The sequence below is a fragment of the Schistocerca gregaria genome, chromosome X, assembly GCF_023897955.1.
Source record: "Schistocerca gregaria isolate iqSchGreg1 chromosome X, iqSchGreg1.2, whole genome shotgun sequence".
NCBI lineage: Eukaryota > Metazoa > Arthropoda > Insecta > Orthoptera > Acrididae > Schistocerca > Schistocerca gregaria.
Window position 1 is genome coordinate 67289376 of NC_064931.1, and position 26163 is coordinate 67315538.

Here is a 26163-nt window from a genome sequence, read left to right on the forward strand (position 1 = left end):
TCATACTGCTCGCGTTCATTGAACCTGTTAACATATGTTCTTCCTCTACCACGTGAACTGCCACGGTATCCGCCGCCTCTCTGAACACCCATCCTATTAATGTTTACATCCGCGCGATTGTCATTCTGCCTAGCAGGCGGGCGATGCTCCCTCCTCATGTTTACTTCTTCTTTTTGGACGGATTCAACCCTTTCTAAATACTGTACGAACTTGTCAATGTTATCTCGGGGCGCAGATATGATCTTAGTTTTCCAGTTCCACGGTAGCTTATTTTCTACCCCTAATATGATCTGTTCTGTTTCTAACTTATTACTAAGGTAGGACAGAGTTGTTACCCACCTTTGAACAAATCGTTTGATGCCCTCTCTCTTGGGGTCATACTTCTCTCCCGACCAGAACCGATTAAGAACATCCATCTGCTTTCTCTTTCCCCAGTATTCCTCAAAGAACGCTAATTTAAATTCTGACAATTTCGCGTATTTTTCAGAGGCTAAATTCCCCCATACTCTGGCCTCTCCCATCAAATTTGAAGTGATAAAGCCTATCTTTTGTTTATCGCTCCATACTTTCGGCAAAACGTCTTCAAAATCGTTCCAAAATTCTCTGGGGTGCATGTTCTTACTTGGGTCAAATTTTAAAAACTGTCTGTGGGTAACATACGCAACCTCGGTAGATTCAATTATTCCACTGGAAATTATACTACCACTATGGTTAGAAACACACTGTTCTACTTTGGTTAGTCTGCATTCATGCCCACAAAGTTGCTCATTCACACTTTCACTGAAATGGCTTATGTGAGTCTCTAAATTATTGACCTTATTTACAACTTGCTCTCCAAGTTTCTCACACCGAATTTTGGTATCATTTACTTTACATTCTAAGGCGGCATGATTAATTTCATTGGAATTCTCTACCACTTTTATGTGCTCACATACTTTATCTAATTCTGCATCAACATGGGATTTAAATTGCTGTTGATCCTCAGTAACCTGTTCGATTCGTGTCGTCAATTCACTTTGCACTTGAACAATATTTTCTGTACATTCTAGTTTAACCTGCTGTATTTCAACATTTACTTTACTACTGAGCACTGCTAAATCTTGCTTCCAACAGTCTCTGAGATCGGATATTTTGGAATCTAAATCAGCGCCCATTTTAGTCATCTCATTACTTAAATCAGATCCTAATTTAGACATTTTTGAATCCATTTTACTTGACATATTAGTTTCCATTTGTGACATATTAGTTTCCAATTTTGACATACTGGAATCCATCTTACTTGACATATTGGAATCCAACACGTTCATCTTAGTTAATAGATTCATCAGCATACTGGCGACATTATCCTTCGCCCCCTCATTTGCTGATACAATGTCCCTATTAACATTAACTACCGGCATGGGTAACTGTAACTCACTGGGCACTGACATATTTGGATCTGACTCCAAACTATAATTAACATAGGATGAATCAGTCAAACTACTACTGAAATTGGGTTGAGACACGTCTAAACTAAAATTCATGGGGTCATTTTCCCCTGTCTCCATCCCACTATCACAACTTAGTTCCGCCTTTTTGTCACTTGGTTGAAACTCAGCCATTTTTCTCAGTTTGACTCCACAAACACACAAAGTTTTCAAAAGCACTGTACTTAACTTTGTGCTTCGGCGTGCTGCGTTGCTGCTAGATGAAACTGCGGGTCCGTTCACCATACACTGCAATGCTGTACCAGTTTCCGGGCCCCCGCTCGAATCAGCGCTGCCAACTGCCACTGCTGTCGTCGCCTCTGCGTAGTCTCCGTAGCTCGTCGTCTGCCAGACGCCGTCGTAGACTGCTATTCCAATCGGCGCGTAGTCACCGAAAAATTCTTCCGTTCCGTACAACACATTACAGTTCACGGACACTTTCACTGTCCTTCCTATTCACGTGGCGATATCAATTTGTACGCTACACAGTTACTACACATAGCGAGCACTTCTGTATTGTCCGGTAATTGTCACTACTGCTTTTTTTTTGAAATTCACTGGAATTTACTATTTTTATTTCCCGGCCGATGCACCACTTGCGACGGGTCTGGCTCTTATCGCGCAGTTTCCTTTCCCTGAAAGAAAAATCCACCTACCTCGTTTCTTAGGTAGTTGCTGCACTCGCCTCTCCTGATAGCAGCTACTGGAAAAATTGCAGAAAAGCAGTGTTGAAGAAACTGCAATTTAATAGCCGCTCACCGGAGGCCGCGATACATGTTTGCTGAAATACAATCTATGAGCAATTTTCCTAAATAAATTGAGTTATTGGAATGGTAGTAATTGTTTACTCAAACGAGAACGCGAAGTTGGTAATTCTATTTAAGCTCTTTATTGTCTTTAAGCCTGATCATCAGCCCGCTAATCTACGTTTGAAGAAAGTTCAGTTCACAATTCTATCCACACTCAAACCCCGCCAGAATTAGCTTTCAAAGTTACGGAATTTACTTAACTGCAACACAGACGATTTTCTAACATACACGTTTGCAGTCGATGTTCAATAATAGTTCGTTTTTTAACGTTAATGCTCGCCATAAGCACTTAGTAAAAGTTTACGAAGTACCGCCACGCTTTTAATTATTAAAGTTACTCGCGTCTTTCGCGGAACGAAAAGTCACAACTCGCTCAAACTCACACTACGCGTTACTGGACTCTTCCAGTCTCAAATCGCACAGTACCGAACCGATGAAGCCGTTTTATGACTTCATTTTACACATTATTCGCGAGGACACATCAAGCATGTCTCTTCTCGATCACAGTTCCTTCGCGACTCCTCATCCACTCGCGACTCACTCTCCTAGTCTCCTAACCGTCCTCGCATCTCATTGGCTCACACATCACACAGCCAATCAGAATTAACTCTTTGGGTGCGCCTCGCGCCAAAATCTAGCACGCACCAGTCATGACTTCTGAATCATTTACGTCATGATTTCTTGTTACACAAAATTTACTGTACAATTTAACAAACCGAAAGGAAAACTAGACTTTACTTTATTTCCAGAAATTATTTAAATACTCGCGAACGTTCTGGCTGCTTGTACAATACCATACACTCTTGGACATCCGACATTCACTAAGATGGGGAACCACTGGCGACTCTGTTCCCACGGTTACATCGTCTGAACACTTGCGAGTTCCAACCTAGATTTTATACACTTGCAAAGAATGGCGAATGTCCCTCTTTCATTCACTCAGGCACACTCATTCACTCTCACCTACTCATATAAAATAACTGTTCACAAAAATTCAAAACATTTATGGTTTTAACAAAGTTATAGGTGAATTTCTAAAAGTAAAATTCTCAAAATAAATACAAAAGCACGGAAGGTGATTTTGTTTCATAGTTGGATGGTCACTGAAGGTGGTCTATACATAATGGTATTTATTTAGACTCGAAAATTGTAGAAATTTGCGTTTTCTGTAAGATTTTTCTAATTTCCAAAATATGCAGGTTTCAAAGCTCAAATTTGGATGACTTATTTTTATTCATAACAGAAACTAGTATATTAACTTTTAATTTCCTCAGATTCCTCAGTTAGAAGTTATTAAAGATGAAAGTTCCACGTTATACACGCGGCTAGTTAGCGCACAGGTCTTACATTCTCACGGTACAGACATGCCATATGGTCGTGACGTCAGACGAACGGACACCGGTAATCTGCCCGCTACAGCACATATGCTAATCTGATGGCTACTTTACAGTCTGTCTACATTTCACAGTAAATATTTGATAGAAAACTGTGCGCTCGCACTAGTTGCGACGCCACAAGTGTTCTTTGCTGTTTGTATACGTGTAGCTATTAGTTTTTAAATCGTAATTACAGATATTTGAAAAAACACATAAATTACGAATTCATACCTTTTTACCACTTGGTGTGGTTTTTCTGATGTGTTGTGTTTCTACAGTACCCGTTTTGTTCCACAGTTTGTCATCTGCAACTACTTATACCTTAAAGTAGATAAATTGATTAAGCCAAAATTACGATTTGAAAACTTGTTATTTCCATGCTTGAAATTATTTAATTCTATGTGTGTGTGTGTGTGTGTGTGTGTGTGTGTGTGTGTGTGTGTGTGTGTGTGTGTGTCTATTTACATAATGTTTCACTTACATATTCCTATTAATCATCTTCATCACTGTCAAACACTATATATTGGGTTGTCACTGTCACTGTAACTATTTCGCCGGCCGGGGTGGCCGAGCGGTTCTAGGCGCTACAGTCTGGAACCGAGCGACCGCTACGGTCACAGGTTCGAATCCTGCCTCGGGCATTGATGTGTGTGATGTCTGTTAGTTAGGTTTAAGTAGTTCCAAGTTCTAGGGGACTGATGACCCCGAAGTTAAGTCCCATAGTGCTCAGAGGCATTTTTTTGGTAACTGTTTCACTGGTTTACCAGCTGTAAAAACAAACATGGTAGGCAGTGGAACAATTGAATGTATAAAAACAAGATCGCTGACAGTGGAAGAGTTGAAGGTGTTCCTGGCGGTTGTTCTGAATTTTCAGAGATGTCTGTGATTTTTATTCTTTTGTGTGTGTGTGTGTGTGTGTGTGTGAAAAGGGAGAGAGAGAAAGAGAGAGAGCGAGAGTAGGTTTTAGATTTATTTTTTTGTGCACTGATTACGAGATCAGACAAGGGCAGCACCATTGTAATAATAAAACAGTATGAATACAAGGAAAAAAACCATAAAATTTCTGGAAGACAACAACATAAGAAAGCTAACCAGTGACCCAACACAAAGGTACCAGAAAAACACACTAACAATCCTTAAAAATATGTCACACATATTCACAAATCAGAAAGCAAAATGGTTGAACAAAAGAACACCCAAGCAACCACACTGAACAGCCTACTAAAGCTCCACAAGGATGACATTCCAGTACGCCCTGTATTCAATTTCAGAAGTGCATCCTCATAGCACTTAGCCACAGAAATGCACAAATACTTACAGAAACATTACATGTACAGAAATAACAGAAGCATACACAACACTCAAGAGCTGATACAACAAATCAAAGACATCAACATACCTACAACAGCCACACTCGCATCATTTGACTTCACATCCATGTACAATGATATCCCCACCATAGAATCCATCAACATCATCAAACAACAATTAGGAGAACAAGCCAAAATTCCCGAACCCCACATAAAAGAAGTAGCTAGCATTCTAAAACCAATCACAGAGAAAAAAACAAGAAGACGGGCTTCCAATGGGGTCACCAGTCAGTGGACTCCTAGCCAACACTTTCCTCAATCACATTGAAAATGAAATATTCGAAACAATAGTAAGATCCATACAGTACTGGATAATATATTGGTACCGTTATGTAGATGACGTCATATGCCTCATAGATGGAACACCAAGTCGCATCCAACAACTCAACAGTGATATAAACAAAGTACACCCAAAAATGAAATTCACCATAGAAACAGAACAAGGCAAAAGGTTAAACTTCTTTGACCTCACAATAGACAGAGACAACAACCAACACCAATTCTTTATATTCAGGAAAGTGACCACCACCAGCACAGCCATTCACAAAGACTTTAATCATCCAATTACACACAGACTAGCCAACTTCCAATGTATGCTACACAGACTGAACAAAACTCCACTCACTGAAAACAACTACAAGAATGAATTGCAGCCAAACAGACAAATAGCAGTAGAGAATGGATATGACACGAACAATATAGATAAACTGAACCACAAAATTAAAATGGACACCCAACACACAAAAACAAAAGCCTCCTAATCAACTTACAAACACACAGATCCCACTCATGAGCACACATGAACAGGAAACACCCACACTGACAAACAGTTGGTCACTCTCACATACAACAACAAAGCAGTCCACAGAATGGGGAACATACTCAAAAAACAAGGGCTGAAAATAGCCTACAGGACAGACAACTCAAGACAGAGGAAACTGAGGACAACCAACATAAGCACAGACAAACACAACACATCTGGTATTTACCAACTAACATGCCAGGACTGCAAAGCAGTTTATATAGGGCAGAGAAGCAGAAACTTTAATACCAGATACACAGAAGACCATTAAAAAGTAACAGCTGTCATTCCACATTTCCTGAACACTTCATGGACACGAAACATAACCCAACAAACACCAACACGGATTTGAAAATTCTCAAATGCAGAAACAAACCCCCAAAAACTAACAATTGAAAAATTTTTGAGATACAAAAGCCATAGTGGAAGATAAACAGCTCTGTGCAATTGCACTCTGTTCTCTGCCCTCAAATAATTATTAGACATGACCAAACAATAGAGCTCTTAACCTCCCGCCCCATACCAGCCCCCCCCCCCCCCCCACACACACACACAAAAAGATATCTAAAACCTACTGTCACACTCACTCACTCTCTCTCCCTTTTCGCACACACACACACACACACACTCACACACACACACACACACACACACAAATCCTTAAACCTACTGTCACTCTCTCGCTCTCTCTCTCTTCCTTTTCACAAACACACACACACACACACACACACACACACACACACACACACACTCACACACAAAAGAATAAAAATCACAGACACATCTGAAAGATACAGAACAACCTCCAGGAACACCAACTGTTCCACTGTCAGCTATCTTGTTTGTATACATTCAGTTGTTTAAAAAAATGGTTCAAATGGCTCTGAGCATTATGCGACAACTTCTGAGGTTATCAGTCGCCTAGAACTTAGAACTAATTAAACCTAACTAACCTAAGGCGTTCACACATATCCATGCCCGAGGCAGGATTCGAACTGCGAGCGTAGCGGTCGCTCGGTTCCACACTATAGCGCCTAGAACCGCACGGCCACTCAGGCCGGCTTCAATTGTTCCACTGCCCACCATGTTTTTTTTTACAGCTGGTAAACCAGTGAAACAGTTACAGTGACAATGACAGTGGCAACTCAATATATAGTTTTTGACAGTGATGAAGATGATTAATAGGAAAATGTAAGTGAAACATTATGTAAATAGACACACACACACACACACACACACACGCACACACACACACATACACACACACAACCACACACGCACGCACACACACGCACGCACATAGAATTAAATAATTTCAGGTATCGAAATAACAAGTTTTCAAATCGTAATTTTGGCTTAAACAATTTATCTACTTTAAGGTATAAGTAGTTGCAGATGACAAACTGTGGAACAAAACGGGCACTGTAGAAACACAACACAACAGAAAAACCACATCAAGTGGTGAAAAGGTAAGAATTTGTAATTTATATGTTTTTTCAAATATCTGTAATTACGATTTAAAAACTAATAGCTACATGTATACAAACAGCAAAGAACACTCTTTGTCTTTAACAGATGAAAAATAAAAGTCCACTGAAGATGCTGCAACTGCAGTGAAACATGTTTGGGTTAAAAAACAAAATTGTGTTTTGCTAAAGGCGGACCCTAAAAATATGGTTGAAATGGCTCTGAGCACTATGGGACTTAACATCTATCGTCATCAGTCCCCTAGAACTTAGAACTACTTAAACCTAACTAACCTAAGGACATTACACAACACGAGGCAGAGAAAATCCCTTACCGCGCCGGGATTCGAGCCCGGGAACCCGGGCGTGGGAAGCGAGAACGCTACCGCACGACCACGAGATGCGGGTGGCGGACCCTATCCAAAAACATATGTATTGAACAATACGAAAAAAAGGTAAATTAGTTAAAAACTACTTTATTCAACATGTAAACGTCACTACCAATATTCAGGTTTAGGTTATGACAAGTCTGATATGTCAGCCATCATTGGCGATGATGTGGCGCAGACGAATATCGAAATATTGCTTGACCTACTGAAGCGTCGGAACATCTATGCTGCCGATGACCTCCTGAATGGCTGTTCCTACTTGAGCACGGTTTTGGGGTTATTACTGTACACTTTGTCTTTAGTATAGCCCCGCCAAGAGGATTGGCATGTGTTCAGATCCGGAGAACATGGTAGCCAATCGAGGCCCTGGCTAGTGCCCTCTGGCTACCCAGATCCAGAATGCAATCCCCAAAGTGCTCCTCCAGGACATCAAACACTCTTCTGCTTCGATGGGGTCGAGCTCCGTCTTGCATGAACCACATCTTGTCGAGGTCTTGTCTTGACGAACCTATGAGTTCCTTCGCTAAACCAAACCATACAATTCCTATTGTGCCCCGAGGGCAACCGTACAGTTTAAACGTCCTAACGGAAACGTTCAGAAGTTATGACGATTTTATTTCAAATAATTCAATAATTTTCACCCTGTACATGGCGTTTCGGTGGATTAATAGCGATGAAAACTCAAAATATGATACACTAAAAAGTATCATTGCTGCAAAACCCACAATAATATTCTAATTATTGCTTCAGATGTATACCTGGTGGAGTCTAACTAGAACAGCGTTTGATAGGCAAGAAGGTACTTTTGAAGTCGTAGTAATTTTAAACGTGTGGAAGAATAAGTAGAATTATTAGAAAACTAAAAAAACTTCTCGAAGACAGTGCTGAAATAACAATAAATAAGCGTTAAATTAAATTTTCTAGAGACTGATTTTAGAATAAACAGCAGTGTTTCACTTGTAAGGATCGTAAGTTCATTGAAAGTGTAGTTGCACAGCTCTGTTATATTACTACGGTCGGCTTACGAATGGTGCTATCGATCACGATCCTAAAAACAGAACAGTGCGTTTAGAAAACCCGGCCTGTTATAATATGTGATTTTTAAGTGGAAATATCAGTGACTGGCTGGGTTCGTTGTGCACTGAAGCGAACAGATTAACAGAATATAACAAATAACGGTGTACATTGTAGCTGTAGTCCACCGTCTCTTTTCTTCTCCTTTGTCAAGTCATGTACCTTTTACTCGCGGAAATTTCACTTTGATAGGTATTTAAGAAGTAATAAGACCAGAGTAGTTGAATCTGAAAAGTATGCAACTATCAGTTAAACCACAAGCGTATAAGCAAGACCACCCAATTTCATCAGGGTGCTACACTACTGTGTCGAAAACAAGTTCCACAAGCGTAAATATACAGCAGGAAATCCCACCACAGAGGTAACTTTACGTCAATCACACCAGCTGTTCCTCATCAAAACACTGCCTTATCAGAAGAACAATATTAGCCGTCTGACACACTCGTTAATACCGGAAGTGTAACAGTTGGCAAGTACGCTGAAAGATATTTTACAGATTTGTCCCTCCACTGCCCGCTAGAAATGTTTGTACTAAAGTTACCAGTTTATTTCAACCGCATCATTTGTTCAACGAGTAATGTGATAAACTTGAAAATTGGTCTCTGTTGAAGTTATGAGTCATAAACTAAAATGGAAACCAATTTTCAGAGTTTCCGAATTTATTTTTTAAAAGTTGTCCACAGTTTACTTACTAATCACATGAAATAGTTTCATTACTTACGAGAACGTGCATACAAGCTGCTACACGTCACTCGAGCGAGAAGGGCGTTGCCCTATTGAATACGTTTAAATTAAATGATTCGCTCATTGATGATCATTTTCATACTTTTTTGACGTACAGTCTTTATTTGCAATAATTATGTTCTAATTGAGGAAACAGTATCTGTAACTTACTTATGTCGACTGATGTGACGATGATGTGATGTACTCACTGTAGGCAATAATTCCTGAGAGAACGTTCAGTGCTTTAAACATGAGTTTCCTGAATTTTACACTATTCATTTTTTATTTTGTTAACTAAAAATAAACCTACCGAATTCTTTGCAGTATTAGAGACCGAGAACAGGTTGCAATTTCAGTGAGAAGCCAATGATAAGTCGGCTGAGAGGTATAGAAACCTCTGGAATAATATAGTTTATTAGACAAGAGCAATGTAACAAGATTACACATTGTGATAGGACAAACGATCGAATACACTACCAGTATTTTGAATACAAAACTATTTTCAGTTTCGATTCGATAGTCCGTAGCACTTTCTAATAAGGATGCTTAGATGACCAGTTACTTACTTACTTTACTTTGTAAATTTAGAGCCTTCTATCTTATCTTAGACATAACTTGGCATTCTTTTAGAAATTCTCTTTCCAAACAACAGAACATTGTATACAAGAAATATTGTATTATTATTATTATTATTATTATTATTATAACACTGAAATATATGATTATGTACGACAATAATGTTAGTCCACTTAACAAAGTCATAAAAGCGTCATTCAGAAGTGCAACTCCACTATCGGCTGAGTGCATAGATATACTAACAAAAATCATGGCAGCCATAGGGGAAGAACCGAATCTAGAAAACGAGTTGGTTGGTCTGAAATAGAAAGTATAGAAAAAAGTCAGCAGAAGAAAAAAAAGAAAGAAAGGGCTATGGAGACATGTAGGAAAGCAAAGACATGAGGAAAGCTGAGAGTAATCTTAAGAATAGGAGAGCGATACTAATTGGATGTTGGTACAGAAGATGTGCCACCCGGGGTTGCCGCCTAAGGCGTCTTGTCACGGTTCGAGCGGCTGCCCCCCTCGGAGGTTCGAGTCCTCCCTCTGGCATTGGTTTGTGTTGTCCTTGGCGTAAGTTAGTTTAAGTTGGGTTAAGTAGTGTGTAAGCCTAGAGACCTATGACCACAGCAGTATGGTCCCATAGGAACTTACCAAAAATTTTCAAATTTCCAGAAGATGACTTATGGGGGAATACGCCAGTGATAAAAGGAATGTCTTTAGTTTCGTTCTGAGAGCAGTATTGGTTTGTGTTGTCCTTGGCGTAAGTTAGTTTAAGTTGGGTTAAGTAGTGTGTAAGCCTAGAGACCGATGACCACAGCAGTATGGTCCCATAGGAACTTACCAAAAATTTTCAAATTTCCAGAAGATGACTTATGGGGGAATACGCCAGTGATAAAAGGAATGTCTTTAGTTTCGTTCTGACAGCAGTATTGGTTTGTGTTGTCCTTGGCGTAAGTTAGTTTAAGTTGGGTTAAGTAGTGTGTAAGCCTAGAGACCGATGACCACAGCAGTTTGGTCCCATAGGAACTTACCAAAAATTTTCAAATTTCCAGAAGATGACTTATGGGGGAATACGCCAGTGATAAAAGGAATGTCTTTAGTTTCGTTCTGACAGTAGTATAATTTTTTTTATATGGTGCAGTATATTGGGTAAGTTGGTCCACAGACATATAGCTGAAACAGAGAAAGTTTCGAAAAAAAAAGATTTATGTAGTGACATAAATAAGTACTAAAAAGTCATAACAGATCTTGTTTTACAGTTACAGAGTGAAGGTAGGTTAGTGTACGTAACAGATGCGTTGAGGGGTCAATAGACTAGGAAAGCGTCGAAAATATCATAAACACGTCAGTTATTTGGTCGCATTCACTGAGCATTAGAGTACTAACATGGTCACAAAACCGAATTAAACGTAATTCACGTAGGTAACAGTCGTTTGGAGTTGACATTATGTGTGTTGTATCGAACTAGTCAAAATAGTACCCGTTTACAAGATTGATAACTGGAATAATTTTTGTTTCAATTTAAGTGTAAGTATTACTCTGAATAGTCCACATTATTACGGACAAGAAAGATCTTTATTTCATACTATGGTGGCCTGTGCTACCAAATTTATATGCCTAATGACTGAAAGACGTCGCTTGCTTTAATCATAAAGATATGTGTGATTGATGCTAAATGTTACTATTTTTACATAAAGAAAAGTGTTATCTTCTCAATAACTTTCAAATCGTAAGCTACATCCTTAATTTTTATACATAAATTAGTGAATTTAGTCATGACACTTTCGTTGCCTATGCCTTTGTTCACTTCCAGAACTCATATTAATTATCAGATTAAATAATTTAATCATACTGAACCTGAAATCTCTGTTGTGCCCGTGTACAACCACAGTAAAATACAAACATTGAATAGTTGAGGGAGTATGAATGAGAAAAGTGGCGTCTGTAGGTTTAAAAAATAATGACAAATTAAGTAATCCTTTTGTTACTACAAGTAGCCGATAAATCTTACACAAAAATAACAAACACATATTAGAAAAAGAATGGTGTTTGATTGGAAAAGCATGCATTAATCTGGAAGATATACAGATTCTCCCTGAATTAATCCCTTTTACAACGCAATCTGACTTCGCATACTTGAATCATTGTGTTGCCCAACTCTATTCAGATGGAATCAGCTACAACCAAGTGTACCGCAAACTATGGTTCACCTGAGAACAGAGAGCTGTGAATATCATTTAACAACCCTACGCCGGTGCAGCAGTATTTTACCCTTTCGCCTTGATTCAGGCGGCAGCAGATAACGGCGCGCTGTGGGCGAGGGTGGTGTGCTGCGGCTGCTGTAATGTTCTGACGCGTCCACGAAAGTTTGGAAACTACGTGGTCTGCCGTTCTGATGATCATAAAGCGGGAAACTTACCCTATCAGAACCCAGGAGTCCGGCAGATTTCAGTATGAGGTGCACCCTTTCGCTGATCTGACGAAACCAATTCCACTCACAGAGGTGATGGTGTGAGCTGGAATTGTTAAATGTAAGACGGCCGACTCAGGACCCTCATAACACACGATATGTCTGGGAGATATACAGTTCCAGTGTCGGTACAGCTCGAAAGTGCCATTTGCGCTTAGTCCGCACCAACATATTGAACACAAGTCTCAACCACTAGGAAAAGACCTGAACTTCTTCACCAGGGGAGGACCAGAAGACGAAGAAGGCAAAGAATCACAACCACTCCCACCAAGCCTCCGTACTGGAGCCGAATTATCAAAAACGAAACCGCCCCCACATTCCACAAACCACTTCAAGTATCTTCTACTCATCGAGTCTCTCTTCTTGACTGTTCTGCTACCCTTATAACCAACACAGACATAGCACTGGGGTTCCCGTGCTGGAGGAGCAAGTCTTCACTTTGCATATCCTGAGAGGAGCCAATCAGCGACTCCAAATCTCTCTTGTCTGGAAAAAGAAAATTTTAGACTAGGGAGGTGTCGTTCTCACCGTAAGCATGGCCATGTTTTCGGAAAAAACATCAACCTAGATGGGACCACGCTCCATCATTTATGGATAGATGTAGTCTTTCTCTGCCAACCATTTCCATTTTCTGCAAGAAGGCTGTTAAGCTTCCCAGACAGTCGTGCTCATGAAATATATGTATTTGCCGCTTGCTAAAGGAACCTGGCGACCTCCTCGCGACAGGAGTCGCTAAAGTCTTGCCTCCACTAAACACGTACTCCGGCCACTCTGTCCATGTCTTCCCAGCTTCTACCATGAGAATGCATGGAATTTTGTGACCTTCCTACCCATTTCACAAAGGCTCAGTTTACAGCACTCTCTCTTAAATGGCTCTCTCTGCCCATTTTCCGCCAATTGGTCGCCTTCACAATGGACTGCCGCGTGGCCCAGGTAATTTTTTTTTCCGAATCGGTCTCTAAGCTGAAGGATGAGAGGATTTTAGCCAGAAGTCCATTTGACTGAATACTGCTTCCCAGAATCACTCACACAGCCAGATAACTCCACTTAGCGTTTATGGCCCCCAATTCATCTCTGTCCTTGCTCTCCGTTGCCTCCAGGATGGCCCCTCAGGTACAAGTTCTCTACAGGCTACACGTGCAGTTATAAGAACATTCTGCTCACAATTTCCTCATGTAGAAACCTCATAAACCTTACATACCAAATGTACGCTGGGGACCACCGAAATCATGACCTGAAATATGAACGTTACTCTGACTGAAAATTTTGTTGAATTGAGAGAGTGGTTTGCCACCTCTGACGACTATTACGTTTAGATAGTTCACTGTATTTCATGACTTTCTGTGGTATCGTACAGGGTTAAGGGAAACCCCTTTATGGAGACGTTCACTATCATTTTATGGTGTGACATGTGGATCAACTTTGGCTTTTTAAGATAATAAATTCAATAATTATATGTAAGTATGAATAAACAAGTACATTATACTTACTGAATTCCAAAGCAGTATGCAATAAAATAAAATTTTAAATTATTCTAAAACAGTCCCACCATTAACAGTCATGTCCTACTGATTCTAATAATTTTGTATTTAATCAGTATTAAAGTAACTGTAATACCAATGGATTAAAATTAAGTCACGTCATCCTTTCTCCCAACGAATTAGACAAATCGTATGTGCCGCATTCTCCTACCTTGTTGTGCTTCACAATATTTTCTCATGTAGCTTTACAGTTACTGTATCTCAGTCACATTGAAACTTACAATGGACTAAGTGTGGTATGGATACCAAATACTCGTAAACTAAAATGTTGTCCTACTGATGAGTCTTAAAATAATGGAAAGAGCCAAATCTGTGAACGCATCTTACGAGTGGTAACACCGATCACCCATGCTGCAAAAGTTGTCAGTTGTTGCAATAGGAGAGGTTAGTCTCAGATACACTAAGAAGAATATCGCTTATTCATTCATGGGGCAGATGCACCGAGGGAGAAATGAGAAAACTGCAATATTTGGAGCACGGTTTATTTGGAAAACATAATCGAAGATTTCTATTGTGTGTTGTAGTGCAACCACTTCTGAGTCCAGTTTTTTTGGGATGGCTGGTTCTGGCTGCAGAGTTGCTTATGAGGGAAGCTGTGGGACAAATTCTCCAGTACCGCAGTGACACGTACATTCTTTATTGTTTCACGCCCTCCATACAGTACTTCGACGGTAGTGACGCAGGGGTAGTCATGTCTAGTAAGCTGAGATAGCAGCCAGTGGTGGCAGGCAGCGACCATGCTGATCCAGTTGTTTGTCAGCTCAACGGTGTAACAAGGCAAGGCTTCTGGGATGGCGTGTACCATGGCAAATGACAGAAAGTGCGCAGGCCCAACGTCCGACTCGGGACCTCGGACATGGTCTGGAGTGTCAGACGACGACATCTCCTGGGAGACCTCACATCAGTAGATCCAGTTCGAAGCCCAGGACATTCAGAGCTAGCTGATGGCTCGTAGATCCGTTGCTTTAGCTAACTGGTGATGCTTCTCGGCGACGTTGGATAAGCTTAGCCGTGCCATTCGGCTGACGAATGGCGCGAAGATTGTACTTATTGAATGTTGTCACTGAAGGAATGCTGTTACCAGCTGAGCTGAAAGCATTTATACCCCTAAGGCCAAGTGTGGTAGTTACCAGTTATGTAATCGCGTGTGGAAATGTCGCGTTACGCTACACCATGTAGCGACCTTGAACAATGCAGAACAATGAATTGCAAGGAGTTGCGCAAGTGTCCATGTGTATCAGTGGATGGCTCCCATATACCTTGGCTGGTTGTGAAGGCCTGTATAAGGAGTATTGCGAGCAACAATGAGACTATGACATTCACTATCCTTTTATACTATTCTGGTTAGATACCACCAAATGATTCCAGAATAAAACTGATAGAAGATGAGGCAGAAGTAAGGCTCTGAAGACAGGTCCTCAGTTGTGTTTGGGTAGCTCAGTTGGTAGAAGACTTGTCTGTGAAAGGCATGTTCGAGTCCAGGACTGACACACAGCTTTAATCTGCCAAGAATTTTCACCATGAAATACTTTATAATGATTTTGGTCAAGTCAGGCTAATGGAACCACTAGTAGTACGATGTTGACAATTTCTTCCCTTTTGCTGGTGCCAGAAACGGCCTGCACAAGCTTTAACAGCTTTTGTTTCGACAATACTGGCTCGTCCATTTGCGCTGTCTCATGAACGTCTAGTTTATTCTTATTGCTATACCCTGCTAATTATTTTGTTGGTGTAACCTTTATTACTGTCACACACATTAACCAGGTTACTATTGGTTTTCTGATACGACTGATTCATTCAATTAATTCCATTTTTACTTTCTGAGCCTCGTTCATGATCTTTATCTGTTCAAGTGGCAATTCTTCCTGTCATTTCTTCCGATTTTTCCTGTAAGCGTTTACTTTGTTTCAGGATTTTCTCTCTAAATCGATTAATTTTAGCCCAGTTTCATCTATATTCCCCATTTTTTGGAATTATTTGTTGGTTACTCTACTCTACCACTCCAGCCTCCTCGATGATCGGCTTATTTGTAACTGTTCGGCTGAGAGGTGCACATCTTCTATTGTCATGTCGTTAGCTGATGCTTTGCAAAATCTGCAACAGTGTTAGTATCATAGTTACTGGCATTATAGCATACCTTGTTTACATTGAGGAACTACGACCCCTACCTAATCCATAACCAGTTCCCCCTTGCCTCCCACCCCGACCCCCCTCACATTCTTCCTTACTTCTCCATTAATCAGAACGCAATATTTCAGCAACCAGTAAAAGGAAAAAGCCAACCAATCCCCTTCATTTTACCGGCTGTCGGAACTAAACAGACAAAAAATGGTTCAAATGGCTCTTAGCACTATGGGACTTTAAATCTGAGGTCATCAGTCACTTACACTTAGAACTACTTCATCATAACTAACCTAAGAGCATCACACACATCCATGCCTGAGGCAGGATTCGAACCTGCGATAGTAGCAGCAGCGCGGTTCCCGACAGAAGCGCCTAGAACCGCTCGGCCACAGCGGTCGGCCTAAACAGACAATCACCTGAATTATTTATCAAAAGAACATAAAGAGTGTAACTTACAGTATTTCCATGTCTATATTACGTCCTAAAATGTTTAAGCACAAACACAGTGCTTATTTCCATGTCTAAAATGTCTGCGAAAAGTATTTAAACATCATCAACAACACAGTATTTATGTCACAATGTTATCTGCATGTCTAAATGTAAAGGGTGTAACTCGCGTTATTTCTATGACTAAAATGTGCCTGTCAGAAATACATCAGCAACACAATGTTTGTCAAGTGTCTCGTTGCTTCCACATCTGAAATGTATTTCAAAAATATGTAAAGGTGTAACTTTCAGTGTTTACACATTTAAAATATGTGTCAAAAATACATAAACTTTACCAGCAACATAATTTTTTAGTCAATATTATTTCCCTGTCTAAAATTTCTGTCAAAAATTCACAGTGGCAGTAACTTTCCTCAGCTAAAATATCTGTCAAAAATGTGTAAGCTTCATTAACACCATAATTTTTCTGTCCGTGTTACTTTTGCATCTAAAATATGTCAAAAATATGTAAAGATATTGACAATACTGTTGTAACTTACATTATTTAAACAACTAAAACTTCTGTCGAAATATGTGTAGCATTACTGATTTAACTTACAGGTTAGGCTTCAAAGGGCTCATTTTGTCCATTATATATGGTTTTTTTTTTTTTTTGAAAGGGCGACAAGCAACCTTTTATAATTGTACCACACTTGGTGTATGGCACAATAGAGCCCCACATTAAACGTTTACGCCTCTAAATTGTTTCTATCATTGGCCTACAAAATACATTTCAGGTAAAATAATGAGTAACCTTGAAAGAAGCATAGTCTACTCCTATAGGTACTGACGAATAAGTTCTCATACTTTGACGGTATTCAAAGTTTCAATTTCTAATACCCAAGAGAATAAACTTAGTGATGTGATCTGACCTGAAAATAAGGAGAACATATTCACACAGTACACACTGCCTGAGAGTTTAATATGTGTAGGTAGCCAATAAATAAATGAGTTCCTAAATGTAATACACTCCTGGAAATGGAAAAAAGAACACATTGACACCGGTGTGTCAGACCCACCATACTTGCTCCGGACACTGCGAGAGGGCTCTACAAGCAATGATCACACGCACGGCACAGCGGACACACCAAAAACCGCGGTGTTGGCCGTCGAATGGCTCTAGCTGCGCAGCATTTGTGCACCGCCGCCGTCAGTGTCAGCCAGTTTGCCGTGGCATACGGAGCTCCATCGCAGTCTTTAACACTGCTAGCATGCCGCGACAGCGTGGACGTGAACCGTATGTGCAGTTGACGGACTTTGAGCGAGGGCGTATAGTGGGCATGCGGGAGGCCGGGTGGACGTACCGCCGAATTGCTCAACACGTGGGGCGTGAGGTTTCCACAGTACATCGATGTTGTCGCCAGTGGTCGGCGGAAGGTGCACGTGCCCGTCGACGTGGGACCGGACCGCAGCGACGCACGGATGCACGCCAAGACCGTAGGATCCTACGCAGTGCCGTAGGTGACCGCACCGCCACTTCCCAGCAAATTAGGGACACTGTTGCTCCTGGCGTACCGGCGAGGACCATTCGCAACCGTCTCCATGAAGCTGGGCTACGGTCCCGCACACCGTTAGGCCGTCTTCCGCTCACGCCCCAACATCGTGCAGCCCGCCTCCAGTGATGTCGCGACAGGGGTGAATGGAGGGACGACTGGAGACGTGTCGTCTTCAGCGATGAGAGTCGCTTCTGCCTTGGTGCCAATGATGGTCGTATGCGTGTTTGGCGCCGTGCAGGTGAGCGCCACAATCAGGACTGCATACGACCGAGGCACACAGGACCAAAAACCGGCATCATGGTGTGGGGAGCGATCTCCTACACTGGCCGTACACCTCTGGTGATCGTCGAGGGGACACTGAATAGTGCACGGTACATCCAAACCGTCATCGAACCCATCGTTCTACCATTCCTAGACCGGCAAGGGAACTTGCTGTTCCAACAGGACTATGCACGTCCGCATGTATCCCGTGCCACCCAACGTGCTCTAGAAGGTGTAAGTCAACTACCCTGGCCAGCAAGATCTCCGGATCTGTCCCCCATTGAGCATGTTTGGGACTGGATGAAGCGTCGTCTCACGCGGTCTGCACGTCCAGCACGAACGCTGGTCCAACTGAGGCGCCAGGTGGAAATGGCATGGCAAGCCGTTCCACAGGACTACATCCAGCATCTCTACGATCGTCTCCATGGGAGAATAGCAGCCTGCATTGCTGCGAAAGGTGGATATACACTGTACTAGTGCCGACATTGTGCATGCTCTGTTGCCTGTGTCTATGTGCCTGTGGTTCTGTCAGTGTGATCATGTGATGTATCTGACCCTAGGAATGTGTCAATAAAGTTTCCCCTTCCTGGGACAATGAATTCACTGTGTTCTTATTTCAATTTCCAGGAGTGTAGATTACTTCAAACATATGACGGCTTCCTAAATATAGTGTGCAGCTGTGCAATGAGCTGTCCCCCCTTTTGTGTACACATAAATTCAGAATGCATAATTAGTGAGTTACCAAAGTTATCAGTCGCAATCCTGTTCACTTCATACCAATATTGTATTAGAATAGTAATGCGACATAATACCATGTCTCACAGTGCAATCAATAGTCCAGATGACCTATCTTTTATCAGCACCTGAAACCTAATTAATATGCAGTTCCTTATGCACAGTGGTGCAAGCTCAATAGCGTGGATCACAGCAAGATAAAAGTAACTCCCTTCTCAACATCAGAGACATTATACTAAGTGCCTCTTCGACTGTACCATACGAAGTCTAGATAATAAGTGACCGAGAGTAATTGTAAACTACTTTCAAACGAGAAATACCACATGCTCGAACCTGTGAACCAATACTGTTGGTTGAGAGCAAGGATTTCAGTCTGCAAGAGTGATCCACAAAGAGGTTGCTAAAGAGATTATATCAATATATCAGAAATGGGTAGTGAAGATTATAGTAAATATAAGCGTCGCTTTATACGAAAAGGCAAAATATACTCTGAGGATATGACTGTACTGACTGACAGGCACCTTTAGAGCTACAGGAAGAGTGGAATTATTGAGTCACTTACGGGTGATGATAAGCTTTACAACCAATACACGACTGCGGACTTTCAGATTAAGTGTCAGAATTCTATTTAGATGCCTATATAGACTGTATTACTCTTCTATAATATTACAAAACATATGTCGTTAAAATAACTTGTTAAGTTGGGAATGCGGTAATATTTGACACTTCATCTTAGGCCTAATGAGACCATTTTAGACGAACAAACTAACCAATGACCATTTTAGGGGAGAAGAAGATAATGCATTGAAAGTTACCCTGGCATGGGACGCCACAATAAAAGTTAACCTGTTTGGGGGCTGTATAAAAATCGTTGAGAATGTATGCAAAATGTAGTTTACTGACAACATTTATTTTCCAAAAACAAAGACAGATATGATCTATGCTAAACACGTTATGATAGAATATCGTAAACAACTAACAGGTGGTTTAAAACCACAATGGACAAGGATCCTGGGTGGCAGAAATGAGTCAAGTACAATGGCCCTAAAAATGTGGATAACGCAATCGATGCGAGATGCCTTTAATAGGTTCCACAACGAAACATTGTCTCGAAATTTGGTAGAAAATCCGAAGAAATTCTGGTCGTATGTAAAATACACAAGCGGCAAGACGCAGTCAATACCTTCGCTGCGCAGTGCCGATGGTACTGTTATCGACGACTGCGCCGCTAAAGCGGAGTTATTGAACGCAGTTTTCCGAAATTCCTTCACCAGGGAAGACGAATGGAATATTCCAGAATTTGAAACACGAACATCTGCTAGCATGAGTTTCTTAGAAGTAGATACCTTAGGGGTTGCGAAGCAACTCAAATCGCTTGATACGGGCAAGTCTTCAGGTCCAGATTGTATACCGATTAGGTTCCTTTCAGATTACGCTGATACTATAGCTCCCTACTTAGCACTCATATACAACCGCTCGCTCACCGATAGATCTGTACCTACAGATTGGAAAATTGCGCAGGTCGCACCAGTGTTCAAGAAGGGTAGTAGGAGTAATCCATTTAACTACAGACCTATATCATTGACGTCGGTTTGCAGTAGGGTTTTGGAGCATATACTGTATTCAAACATTATGAATCACCTCGAAGGGAACGATCTATTGACACGTAATCAGCATGGCTTCAGAAAACATCGCTCTTGTGCAACGCAGCTAGCTCTTTATTCGCACGAAGTAATGGCCGCTATCGACAGGGGATCTCAAGTTGATTCCGTATTTCTAGATTTACGGAAAGCTTTTGACACCGTTCCTCACAAGCGACTTCTAATCAAGCTGCGGAGCTATGGGGTATCGTCTCAGTTGTGCGACTGGATTCGTGATTTCCTGTCAGGAAGGTCGCAGTTCGTAGTAATAGACGGCAAATCATCGAGTAAAACTGAAGTGATATCAGGTGTTCCCCAGGGAAGCGTCCTGGGACCTCTACTGTTCCTGATCTATATAAATGACCTGGGTGACAATCTGAGCAGTTCTCTTAGGTTGTTCGCAGATGATGCTGTAATTTACCGTCTAGTAAGGTCATCCGAAGACCAGTATCAGCTGCAAAGCGATTTAGAAAAGATTGCTGTATGGTGTGTCAGGTGGCAGTTGACGCTAAATAACGAAAAGTGTGAGATGATCCACATGAGTTCCAAAAGAAATCCGTTGGAATTCGATTACTCGATAAATAGTACAATTCTCAAGGCTGTCAATTCAACTAAGTACCTGGGTGTTAAAATTACAAACAACTTCAGTTGGAAGGACCACATAGATAATATTGTCGGGAAGGCGAGCCAAAGGTTGCGTTTCATTGGCAGGACACTTAGAAGATGCAACAAGTCCACTAAAGAGACAGCTTACACTACACTCGTTCGTCCTCTGTTAGAATATTGCTGCGCGGTGTGGGATCCTTACCAGGTGGGATTGACGGAGGACATCGAGAGGGTGCAAAGAAGGGCAGCTCGTTTTGTATTATCGCGTTATAGGGGAGAGAGTGTGGCAGATATGATACACGAGTTGGGATGGAAGTCATTACAGCATAGACGTTTTTCGTCGCGGCGAGACCTTTTTACGAAATTTCAGTCACCAACTTTCTCTTCCGAATGCGAAAATATTTTGTTGAGCCCAACCTACATAGGTAGGAATGATCATCAAAATAAAATAAGAGAAATCAGAGCTCGAACAGAAAGGTTTAGGTGTTCGTTTTTCCCGCTCGCTGTTCGGGAGTGGAATAGTAGAGAGATAGTATGATTGTGGTTCGATGAACCCTCTGCCAAGCACTTAAATGTGAATTGCAGAGTAGTCATGTAGATGTAGATGTAGATGTAGAATTACTCTGACGCTGAGCAGACTTTGACTGTTCAAATCTACAGAAGTGTATATTGGTGCAGCAGTGGCGATTGGGATTTGCACGCCCTGACAAGGCCGGAGCAGCAGTAGATTACCCTGTTTACTTCGTGCACCGATGTAACTTGCAGCTGATGAGGTGTGGGCGGCGGAGGCGACGTGTAAGGCGGCACCTGTGAATCGATCGCGGCCATGAAGGAAATGCAAAATCCCACGATCTAGCGATCAGGCAGACGGATCGCAATTTACTCTCTACAGGGCCCTGAAATTACAGTAGATTTCAGTGTGTGACACACCCGTTCGCTGGTTGTACCAAGGACCAATTTCGCTCATTTGTGCGACAGAGCGCACAAGGATGCCAAACATCAAGACTGGTAAACCAAAAACGAATAAGTGTGCCCTCGGCAAACGAGTAGTCCGAGACGTTTGAAGTCACACTGTCAGTACAGTAAGAACTTCACCACAGGTTCCCCATGTTGTCACTACATCATTCAAATAATTCTAATTATATTATTAATATTTTACTACTAACTGTCATATCAAAAGTGCACGAACGACACCGCCTCCACCCCGGCTTGAGCCAATCGCTGGGCTTTAGAGGAGCTAAATCTCCCGTCCTACACGACAGCACAAATTCATGTCGAACAAGTGCAGGAGTTAAGAAACCTGCGTCTCTGGGAAAAAAAGAAACCACCAATTACTGGCTTTTTTTAAGTTTTCGCTGTGGTAGAAGATGTTTTTCTGTGAAGTCGCTACGCTTCCCATGGCAACAAGCAAACAGATACAGTCTTACAGATATTTATCTAAATTTCCTGTGCCTTGGAGCATGTTAGTCCTAGCTATGAGGTGTCATTAAGATTATATCTCTAAACGTTTCTCAGACACAAGAGTTTCTTATACGACTGAGGCGGCCGATGAAAGCGAGTCACAGGCCTATTTGCAGTATCGACGAACACGAAAACTTGTGAATTTTTATTAGGCGTAGCGCTGCACACAATGCCCAGTTTACGACTCAACTGCGTAGATGCATCCTTTCAGTCCGTCGTCCCCAGCCCAGCCTTTGGCTGGCGCCAATGTAGGTATAGCGGCATTGTCCTCCTGGAGACCTGTCTCGACTAGGGGGTGTTCTGTCTGCTTTGTGTGGTTGTGGTCCTGTCCGGCAAGATTTACTTAGGGATTGGCCTACTCAGGCCGTTAACATTCTAGTCTCGCTGAAGTTCCATAACATTGTAACAAAATCTTTATGAAAAATAGGTGAGAGTAACTTGTCCTCTCTCAGCATCAATCACAATAAAGTTATTGATTTGATAATATGTTTTTTATTACTTTTAATCTAGAATCTAGGTGTGGCTGTGTTCCACTCCACTGACACCACTTTTTCCGACACTTCAGCACAACAAACCGGAAAAAACTGCTGCATTTTGGCGAGAACTTTAATGAGTTGTATCATTTAAACTGCAGTTCGCAAGTATAACATCGAAATGCATCAAATACGACATGTAAACGCTGATCGGTGAAAGACAATGATGGACAAGATTCAACAGAAAGGAAAGTAATACCTCTCGAAAATTGTATCTTCGCAACATACTAAAACTGTCTGAATGATTTATCAATTATATGAAGTTTTCTTCCATAACAGTAGAAAACACACATGTCACTTGTTGTAATACACAAGTGCATATGCATATCTGTGATCACGAACGAAAATTCGATCTTTGCACCACAATAAAATTTCTTTTATTTATTTCTTTAACCTGATGAGATTAGGGCGTGCTGGTCTTCTCTTACATCCTTCCAGGGTTTTGCAAATACAGTACTTTTCTTTTTCGCATCGTTTTTCTCTAAGAAATAACAATAATTTTAATATGACTGTTAGTAGTAAAATAGTATTCATATAATTAGAATTATTTGAATGATGTTGAGACAACATGAATAAATAGTACTGTGTAAGAACAATAAAGTTAATACTAGTAGTACTGTTACCGCTGTTTCTATGGATACACAATTATAGTAGTAATAGCAGTGATCCTGGCAGATAAAAAGCGTACTTGTGGGAATACGTAAGCTATTTCTGACGTAGCGAGATCTGAGGTAACGAAATTTCGATAGACTACACTAGCTAAGAGCAACAGGAAATGGAGAAGATCTCGTTGGAAGGAATATTGTGATGGGGTAACGAGTGCGTATGGAGACAAAAGTAGACATTATTGATGCTTCGGTAGGTATTTCATTGATAGTCTTTGAAACTGAAGATTTTATTTAGTTCTCTAACATAATATGAGCGGAGTTTCCAGAGTCTGCTTCCCGCTATCGAAAAGGACTTCGAGAAAGCGGTTAAGTGATGAAGTGTGACTGAAAGGATTTTGTTCTGATGCGATAGAGTATTTCTGCTATGCTGTTCTGACAAGAGCGTTAAGCTCGAGGTGCGATACGAGAAAAAGTTTACATTGAAAATAGAGTAGAGGAGGAAGAGCGTATGGAAATCTCTTTGTCTGTTTGCATGTAGCCAGCATGGCTATGTATAAGATGGAGGAACATAATCAAAAAGTCGAAAATCACAGATATATCGAATGGAGGCGTTCATCACCAGTTCCATGCACCGTAAATTTTCCTGGGAAAGAGCTTGCAGGATAAAATCGTTGTAATCAAGAGTTCGAAGTATAAAGGTTTGTACAAGTTTCTGTTCATTGTGGAACGGGAAGAATTTTTATATTTTCGTAGGGTATGATGAGGTGTTCATGCCTTTTGTTCACATTGCAGCTGTGTGCTCAGCTCAGTTTAGTTTTTCATCTATTATTATTCCTTGACTCTTTGCTGAGGAAGAGAAATTGTTATTTGTACCATTTAAGATTATGAATGGTAGAGATTCGTCATATTTCTGGCTAATGAGCCTAGTATGACACACTAACAAAGCTTGGGTTTTCGTTGGACTGAGCTTCAACGCTATATTCTGTGCCCATTCCGACAACGCACACAGGTCAGTATTGAAATTATATTATTAATTAAAATACATAAATATTTCAGGTAGGAGAGTAGAAAACACACTTAGCACTTCTGTTTTAACTTAGTTTTCTACAACTGAAAAAATATGCATTGCTTGCTTATAGTCAGTACTGATCTAACTTGTCAGTGAAAGTGCACTTCTCGACTACTAAAGTTCAGTTATCTGCTCTTGTCATTGCGAGGCACAATGGACGCCCAAACGAAATATTTCCACATCTCAATTTTCTGTATTACGAATCAAAATACACGTGAGTTGCTTATTGGCACTACTGATGTTACTTACAGGTTAAGCTTCACTTGTCAACGAAAATACTTAGATCTTTGTACCACACTTTAAATAAACAAAAATTTGACTGTATTTTTTATCAAAATACATAAAGACTTCTTCCATACCGTTACAAACACACATGGCACTATTGATCTAATTTGTAGGTTAATGTGTACTTGGTGAGAACGGACATGTACTGCCACATCATGGAAACTGCATGACACTACGATGAAATAACATACAGTCAGTATTTTTAATACGCAATTTAATTTTAGCTAACATGCTTTGGAGATCTGACAGCGATCTGTTATAAATTATCATTTAACAATACAGTTAAGATCGCAATGAACATTTATTTAAAAATGATGACCTGTTTCGGCTGCTGTATGTCTTCAGATATAATTCACTGTAAAGGTTTGAAGTGCCAAATTAAAACGTAAATTCAGTAAATAACGTAGCGTGCGAAAGAAAGGCCAACAAGAGTTAAAATAATGTAGCATTTATCCGTATGGTTCCAGCTAGCCGTGCACGGAACAGTTGAGTGAAACCAGTCATTTATGAGTAATGGAGACAAGCCGTATACGTGTGTGTGATACGATAGAAAGCAGATATTGTAGTTAAAACTGATAATTCATAGAAGGGAATGTGTTGTGACTGAAAATTCACAATTTATCACAAACACAACTTTTATGAGGTAAGTTCACAAGTTTGATGAGTGAACAACAAACGAAAAGGTAACAATAACGATGCCAGTAAAAGTTTCCTAATTGAGGCGAACAAAAGTTCACTTCTTATTCTCCACAAAGGTTCGTGGTTACACACACACACATTCAGAGACGAAGACGTAATGTTCAGTGGTCGAAGTA